Source organism: Ictalurus punctatus, chromosome 7 (assembly GCF_001660625.3).
Source record: "Ictalurus punctatus breed USDA103 chromosome 7, Coco_2.0, whole genome shotgun sequence".
Lineage (NCBI taxonomy): Eukaryota > Metazoa > Chordata > Actinopteri > Siluriformes > Ictaluridae > Ictalurus > Ictalurus punctatus.
In genome coordinates, this window is record NC_030422.2 from 9,641,738 (window position 1) to 9,650,925 (window position 9,188).

The window sequence follows — 9,188 nt, forward strand, 5'->3', positions numbered from 1 at the left end:
CGTTTTGAATGTGTACGGGTTACACCGCTGCATGCAGAAGACCATATATCACACCAAAGGATACCAGATGTAGAAACAATCTACAGAATGACTCGGTAATAAGAGGCCTCTTAGCCTACAGGGACTAATAAAAGTAAATATACCACCCTTGGGAAAGCCCTTGTCTCCTTTCAGGGTGTAGTGTAGGTGTTTAGACTTGTCGGAGTTTACAGTCCACACATTGAAACTGAAATGAGTCAGAGTGCATTCGCAGAAAGGGATGGGTTTATGGTAGGGCAGATTGTGTATATGATGACACATAGTGTATTCTAGAACAGCGACACATAATGGTATGCGGTTTATGATATTGAAACCCAAACCCTCATCTGTCAGATCTCCATCAGGTGGGAAATCAAATCAAAGTATAGAAAGTATTTAAAAAAAAAAAAAAAACACATGCATTCAGATAAGAGACACCATTATGACCTATCCAGTGGCGCTGAATTACATGGCAAACGCGAGAAAGACTCAAGACTCATTTTCACTGAATATCCTGTACATTTCTTGGAAGTACAGAATTCTTCCTCATTGGGGTTCCACCCAGCCCTTGGATCCTGGTGTGGTTTTGGCAAGGTTTGTTTTGTTGATTTCTGCCTTGTCACGGTCTCGAGGAACTTGAAGAGGATCATTGTTTTTTTTTTGCATTGGAATCCTGAGGCATCTGGGAAGGGCAGGTCTCAAAAACAAAACTAAAAGCATGCAGCGACAGAGAAACAGAGTGAACAGCCAGACAATGAATTAATTTAAGCAATTTTTTTTTCCCCGACGCACCCACGGACACTGCAAGGTGTGCCCAGATCTCATCATCTCATCATGTCATATACTGCAGTACTGTATTATGTAATTGATTAAATACAATCATGTATAGATAGCGTACTGTGCATAGCGTGCATGCTGCTTTGTCACGTTCAGTGGTAAGCGGAAGTAATGAAAATGTGACATTGCACTATGACAATGCAAAAAAAGATGTTCATGCCTCTGCAGTGTTTTCTTTTGGAGCTTATGTGACACAGTGTAACCTTTACCTTAGTCTCCATTTCCAAAGCATTCAATCATTTGCATGTTTATGGTTTACTGAGTTCCTAGAAGCTCTGAAATGTACAGTTTCATTCTCACTGCTAGCACTGATATAAATGGTTGTGCCATGCTGGGGGTAATTCCCTAAGCTCCTGCTGCCCTCTAACGGTGATGTGATGTTGTTTTTGTGACCTTGTATCCTCAGAGGATTTCAGCCATTATCAACCTTGTAAAAAAAATCTCTTGTCCAGTATACTATACATTTAAACCCCAAATCATCTTGTTTAAATTTAGTTGTTGATGTAGAATTGAGCAACTTTTATCCAAAGCATCTTCCAAGTGACTGAGAAAACACTCCATGCGTAAAACCAAGTAGTTCATTTTTCCCAACTGTGGTTCTTACAAATTCACAACGAAATATCCGTAATATACTGTAGTAGTCACGTTTAATTGCGGGTGGATAAAATACTAAGTAATGATACTTCAGTGAAAGTATAGATAATTTGTCAAAAGCTTACTTAAGTAAAAAGTGAAAGTGAAAATCAAGTGAAAGTCAAAAAGTAAACATTTTCAGCTGGAAGAAGCCATTAAAAATGGGTCAGTTGTGCACATAAAGGGATGCAAGTGGTAAGGAACAATACTCAGACAGGTTGTAACATTCAAAAAATTGGTATTAAGGGGCCTAATGTGTGCCAAGAAAACATTGCCCATACCATCACCATTGGGGCAGCTGGGGCTCAGGTGGTAGAGCGGGTTGTCCACTAATCGTAGGGTTGGCAGTTCGATACATGGCCCACATGACTCCACATACCGAAGTGTCCTTGGGTTGAACTTGAACCCCAAATTGCTCCCGATGGCAAGCTATGCTACCATTGGTATGTGAGTGTGTGTGCATGGGTGAATGGGTGAATGAGAACCAGTGTAAAGCTAAGGTTAACCGCTAAGGTTAAAATAGCGCTATATAAGTGCAGACCATTTACCATCACACTACCACCACCAGCCTGAACTGTTGTATTAACCAGTAAGAAGTAAACATTGTTAAACTGATGAAATGAAGTAGGTCACAGCAGAATTGGGATTGAAGATTGGATGCTTTCAACCAAAATGCAAATAAAATGTCAATTAAATGGGGGCGGAGCTCATTTTATTGATGTATAACATGTTGTCATTGGCTGGATAAGATGAGAAGAGATCTTCGAGATTTGTAACAAGATTTTTTAAAAGTATGAGAATACTTAAGTAAGAGAATAATACTCATGTAAAAAATAGATTATAAATCCCCCCCACCAAAAAATTTCTTTAGTGTAGTAGCAAAGTACAATTACTTTAGAGTCAATTTTTCACCCTTGAATTACCCCATAATAAATAAATTACCCCATGCTAATTGAATTAAATACAATAAAATGTTCCTGGGTGTGAATGTACAGTATGTGTGCTGTGGACTGGTGTGGGTGTGTTCCTGCTTCATTCCCATTATTCCTGGGATAGGCCCCAGATCCACCGTGTGCTAAGACCAAGATAAAGCAGTACTGAAGATTAATGAATAAATATTTGTAGTAAATAACATAGTCATAACATAGTACATTATGGCATGGTAGAAAATTATTGGCACCCTCAATACAGCCATCATCTCTAGCACAAATTTGGTGTTCACGCTGCTGTTGCGTGGAAATGCAACAATAAACAAATCAATACACTTTAATAATGATCTAAGCTACCTGATTTTATAAATAACTGTTATGTTGTTTTTATTTATTAATAAATAACTAATGGATGGAATAAGTGACCATTTCACATACGCATAAAAAAATTAATAAATATATTACATTCAATGATACTTTTATTTCATGTCTAGAAAAATAAATGACTTCAGACTGAAAAGGAGATTGTTAACATCAAATCAGCTGCTTCCAATCAGGGTTTGTAATTGTTATTTTTATTTCTTTTTGCCTATTGACATTTGACATTATTCGTAGCCCTGCTTATTATTTTTTAAGGGTTGGATTCCCAAATGAGGAGTCCAACAGATTAACTATAATAACTAAATAATAAAAGAGAATAAATTTGATTATGGTGTGTTATAGCCCCTGAATATGCTTCACGGATCCCTGTGGGAGAAACATATGTTCTAATTTAGCCCAAATTTTATTTGTTATTTGTTGTTGTTATTGTTGTTGTTGTTGTAAAACTCATGGAAAAAAGTAATACGGTTCAATTCATTTAAACAAAAACTGTAAATACTTAATATGTGCAATTGTGGTTATGTTTAAATGTCAGGGTAACTTATTTTTTAATAACAACATACATATAGTCTTCCTACCCCCCCCCCCCCCCCCCACTGTTTTACAGTCTGTTGTGTCTCTGTAGTACGCTGTATTTTTCAAACATTCTGCATCACGTCTGCAACGAGAAGCAACAGGGAATGAGCGGCAACGAGGAACAGCACGAGAGAAAATAAAGAGGAAGTTACCTTGGTGAATCCCCAGACAATATATCTACTGAATGAAACTGTACAACTTTTTGAAGATTTCCTGTTTGAGTTGTTTGTTACACAATGACGCAACACAATGGAACTATAGGGAACCAAGAAAGAAAATTAATGCCTTGCTTAGAAGAATTATGTTACGGCAGTGTTGCAGTACAGCATGTTATGGAAATAGTAACACCATTCAAGTATACAATATATACAAATATGATAAAAATGCTTTTACAAATGGTGGAGTGTTCCTTTGAAATACCTGCAAATAAAGGATAAAACACTTAGGGGTGTGCTGTTATAGGAAAATAAGTTACTGTTACCATCCTAAAGTTGTGTTTTCCTAAAACAGCGCATCCCGACATGTACTATTCCGCTTATAACACGGCCAAAGACCATTTATAGTTATATTTAATGTTAGTGGAACGTTCACGAAACAGGTTAGGTCTTACTATGCCTTAGATTAAGCAGCTAAAAACAGTCATTCCCTCACCAGCCTCTCTTTTTTTTCCCCTCTCTCTCTCTCTCAAAATTAAATGGGGGAAAACATACTGGCTGTGCTGAAACTGGAGACTCCTTCCATAAATGTTCTAAACATCTAAACCCCTCCTTGAAGAAAACTCCACCATATCAACAATTATACAGTAAGTCTTTATTTAATAACAACACGTTAAAAAAAAAATCTGTTTAGTATTAGTTTATTAGTAGATTATCTAGCTCATCTGCCATTTCAGTCCCTGTACACGAGTTGTTACTATAGAAACGGTGACATATTAGAAAGTATTTAAAATACATTGAGGTAAAAAAGTGTTACAAAAGAATCAACACCTTCTGACCAATCAGATTTGAGAACTACGGTATAAAACAGGACATGTTTTTACAAAACTTAATGTAACTTACCATAATATAATATAACATGACGTAACATAACTATGTATTACAGTTTGAATAAACTACTAAAGGCAATCAAGCCCTTTTTAAACAGTATTCTAATAATATAAATACTCTGAATATTTGAGTAATGATGCCTTCATTGAAAACTGGCTGAAATATTATTATACTAGGAATTTTATTTTAGACTTCTCTAAAATAAAATAAAAAATTAAACTGGATTCCTGTCTATACATCTGCACAAAACCCACCAGCAGCCAGTACGTGATGGACGTGCATCTGTCACGCATTATGGCAGAGAATGCCAAAGCTGGCTTCTGAAACTGTGCAAAGGGAGCTCCTTTGCAAATCTCAATGTGACTTCATGCTTGTTGGCATCTCTTGGACACTCCTGTCCCTTATATATAACCCTGTAACTAATACCCTGTATCAAAATGTTATGGCGTGTAAATGGGGCACGGTTACATCCTGGAAAGCCTCGACTTTATTTCAAACAAACACTTTCTCCCAATCAATGGGGATTGCTCCACTGGGGTCGCTAACTGTCTTCTCGCATTAGAAGGAAAATGGCCTGATTTAGGATGAGCCCATGGATCACTGGAGTCTCTCTGGATAATTTAAAAGGCCCCGCTCGTGTTTATTGGAAATATAATGCTGGGTTGGGTTCGGATTAAGGCTCAGCCTGCGGTGGATGATCGTTGTTATCGTTCTGCCATATCGGCTTCATGTTGCACCAAGTGCTTCAAAACGGAGAAGCCAGACTTTCACACTCGAATCCAGGACTGCGCTTGAGATCCTGGAGAGAATCAAAAAACCCACCCTTCCCAGTCCCCCATTTCCCCGCCTGCCTCTGAAAACTTTACGGTGGGATAATGTGTTCCACATGCTAGTGTTCACCCACTAAATCACTGCATCCCAAATAGCCAATGCTTCCCCCCGGTCTCATTACGTTCATGTCGGCTATCTCAAAGACGGGCTTCTGGAGAATGGATGGGCTCATAGATTCTGACTTGTTTACAGCAAAAATGTTTTTTTTTTTTTTTAAATAATTGAGCATTATTAAAAAGGCTCATACTTGGATGCAGTCGAGTTGGCGTATCTTAGGACCACGTAATTGGGTACACTGCTGGCCTTCCTTTGGGTTCTGTAATGAGGTACATCATCAGCCTTTTAATCAATTTCTGTCATTTCTTTGTAGAATAAGATTTACCATCTTAGTCCCAGCTAGGTGTTTTTTTTTTCTTTATTGTTTTTTTCCTGGCAGGAGACTTGGAAACAAATATTACAGATTCTTGTAGCATGCTATAGTGCAGAAAGGGCAGAACTTTAAGAAAGGAAGAAAGGAAAAACCTATGTGTGGAGCCCCCCCCCCCCCCCCCCCCTTTTTGAGTCATGGTAGTAGGCTTTCCAAAATCTGTCAAGTCAGATAACGCAAGATCACTGTTTTTTTGGGGTTGAACACTTACCTGACAGCGAGATCGTTATGTTCCGCATAACAAACCCAATTACATCTGTCCCAATCAACAAAATCTGCTGCACTAAACAGACAGTATGCCATTTTCCAATGCCAGAGATGTCAGTTCTGTTTCTTCATTGCATCTGTGTAAAACCCCCAACGACACCGTAATGCTCTAAAAGCTTTACTATGTAATCAAGCTCCCCATGTAATAATAAAACTATTAATGATAGTCTTTATTTATACAGCACTTTTTAAAATCTTGAGTCAAACATTTTAAAGAGCTTTATATAAAAGATTCAAAATGAGACAAGGAATAAAGAAATAAAATAACAGGCCTGGATTTAAAGACTTTGATAGGCTTTCAATCCTAATATTCTCCAGACTTTAGGGATTATATAAGGAAAAACAGTAAATGTACCACAGACTGGACTCCAATCAATTCGAGGTATTGATGATAAACTTGCCTCCACTGAATGAAGTGCTGGAGATAGGTTATACTGTTTCAAAAGACCAGTAAGATATGTCTGAGCGAAACCATCATGACCTTTATTTCAAATGACCGATAATCTTCAACTAAAAGACACTGACCAATTAACGTAATCAAGCCAATTAAAATATACATTTGTATGGCTGTAGGACTTCAGTACGGTCTTGGATTGTCTTGGATTTTTTGGCATTTGCACTTGGACTTGGACAATTATCTTGCTAGATATGGCCTTAGTCTTCTCCGAGAGATTAATCATTTTCAGCTTGTCTGGGGTTTTTTTCTGATAATTTAGACTTTCTTCTAGAAAACACGAACAAAGCCAACTAGTTGAAGTATCGGCTTGGTCCTATAAAAAGATTTGATGGTTTTCGGACTCGATCTTGTCTCACTTTTATTTGGGATCGAGCTTGACTTGACTTGGCCTCAACCCTCTTAAGCCTCGGCCTTGACTCGATCTCGACTAGTCCTGGTCTTGGAATTGACGACAGTGGTGTTGACTACAGCCGTGGAGGGCACAGTAGCCTAGTGGTTAGCACATTTGCCTCACACCTCTGGGGTTGGGGGTGCCTCTGCCCTGTGTGCGCAGAGCTTGCATGTTCTCCCCGTGCTTCAGGGTTGTCCTCTGGGCAATCCTCCCCTAGTCTAAAGACATGCATTGTAGTTCGTGAATGCGCACTATCCCTGGGTGTACCCCGCTTTGTTCCCTGGGATAGGCTCCAGGCTCCCCACGAACCTGTGTAGGATAAGCGGTATGGAAAATGGATGGACCCTACAACCCTACAAACCAAGCTATAAAATTGGGAGATCATTATATTCAAAGAACTTCGTCCGGCAAAATGCTTTGTGCAAATTTTCCATTTGAAAGACCTTCACACACACTGTAAATACTTGGAACAAAGGAACATTTGGTCATCCAGATTTCAGCGGTGTCATTCATTTTTAGATGACACAGCTTTACCCTGAAGAGCTATAACTCTGCATGATGTATTGTGCTTGGCCCATTCAAGGACCTCGAATAGCAACGTTCTTACTTTGGGTAGTAACAGTAAAGGAAGTCTACTCACTCGTTTACCAGACGCGGCTGACACGAGACGAGCGGTAAAACGTAAGCCGAACAAGAGGCTTGTCTGCTACAGATAATGCACCGCATTGTGTCTCGCTGACCCACGGACGAGCCGGCCGCTACGGTTATTGTTTCAGCACACATACACTTTCACTGGCATGTGAGTCACTAGCCAAGTCGTCCAACTCAGAATACCCGCAGCTGCCATTAGTCAAACTGTGGTCATGACATCTACTGAGGCTAGCGGCTGTGTTTCCACTGATGAACCTGATTTTCATTTAGGCCTTCTCTCTCTCTCTGTCTCTGTCTCTCTCTCTGTCTCTCTCTGTCTCGCTCTCTTTTTCATGTTAGATTCTGAACAGACAGACAATCTTTTAGTCCTCATTCACGTATATCTGGTCTGTAATTTTATTAAACCTAATAATTACAAGTGACAAAATAAAAGGTCTGTGTCGTCCACAAATAAATGGGACACAGTAAAGGAAAATATTTGACTTTGTATTCCATTTGCATACAATCCATCATGCCTTGTTTTCATTTGCATATTATAGGTCATGGCCCACATTTCTACTTCGTTTATTAGCGATACTGAACATGTTTTTTTTTTAAATGGCATGTAATATGTTTTCCTGTTTCCGCAAAAAGTCTTTCTTCCCATACATTTTAGTGTAATCTACATAACTTAACAATTACAACTGACTGCATAAAAAGACAACCAGATGTCCTCCAGATGAATCTTGAGACGAATCTCCTAATGCTTGTGTGCAACCCGGAGTCTGCGTTGTTTTCATATCCTATTAACTTGTGGTGAGCTACATTAAACAATATAAACTTTTTAAATACGACCTAAGAACGGGCTAATTTCAGGGCAGAGAACATCTCGTTTCCGCCTTGTTCTGGATGAAACCTCAAATCACGAATGTGTCTCTACCCTTCGAAAAGACCCAAAAGACAGTAAAATCCCTACACTAAAGTAAAAAATGGTAGGGTGACTGTTTTTCTTTGGTAAATATCACCGAGTCGAATATTTTAGGTTAGCAAAAGTGAACTATGAACTTGGCATGCAGCTTTATGTGGTTTAACTGGTAGCAGTTATGCTTGTTTTAACATCACAGTGCTCTGAATTCAACTGGTTATTAGTTTTGTTTATATTAACTAAAAGATATATTTTAAAAAATCACACGGGGTAAGTGATCGCTGTAAGAATCGCATTCACAATGTACACAAAGATTTAATTTGAGTACAAACTGGAAGCAGGTGGAGCTGTGCCACCTCAGGTCGATCCTGAGCTCGAGTTACTGTCCTTTTCTTTCTTTCCAAATGTCCACATGGGTTTCCTCCGGGTTCTCTGGTTTCCTTCTACCTAGCGAGAACATGCCAGTAGGTGGATCGGCTGCGCTTGGGTGTGAATGAGTCCTGGCTTCCACTGTAACACTGACCAAGATAAAGCACTTACTGAAGATCACGGGTGTCCAAAGTCCATCTCCAGGGCTAAATGTTAACATATCTCTTAGACTGTATATGATATGGTAATTAAGAAATATGCTATCAATGAAACAAATCATGGACAGTGTGAAAAACATTCTGATGATCAGAGGGCAGAGAAACTCAAGCATGAGGAGGCTATCCTGGCACACGGGGTGCTCTGAACATTTCTAGAGCTAATAAGTGCCGAGAATGTGTGAATTCTTGAAAGCGGATTTGAAAATGACAAGTTATGATTATGTTAATATGTCTAATTAGATTTGGTCTCTTA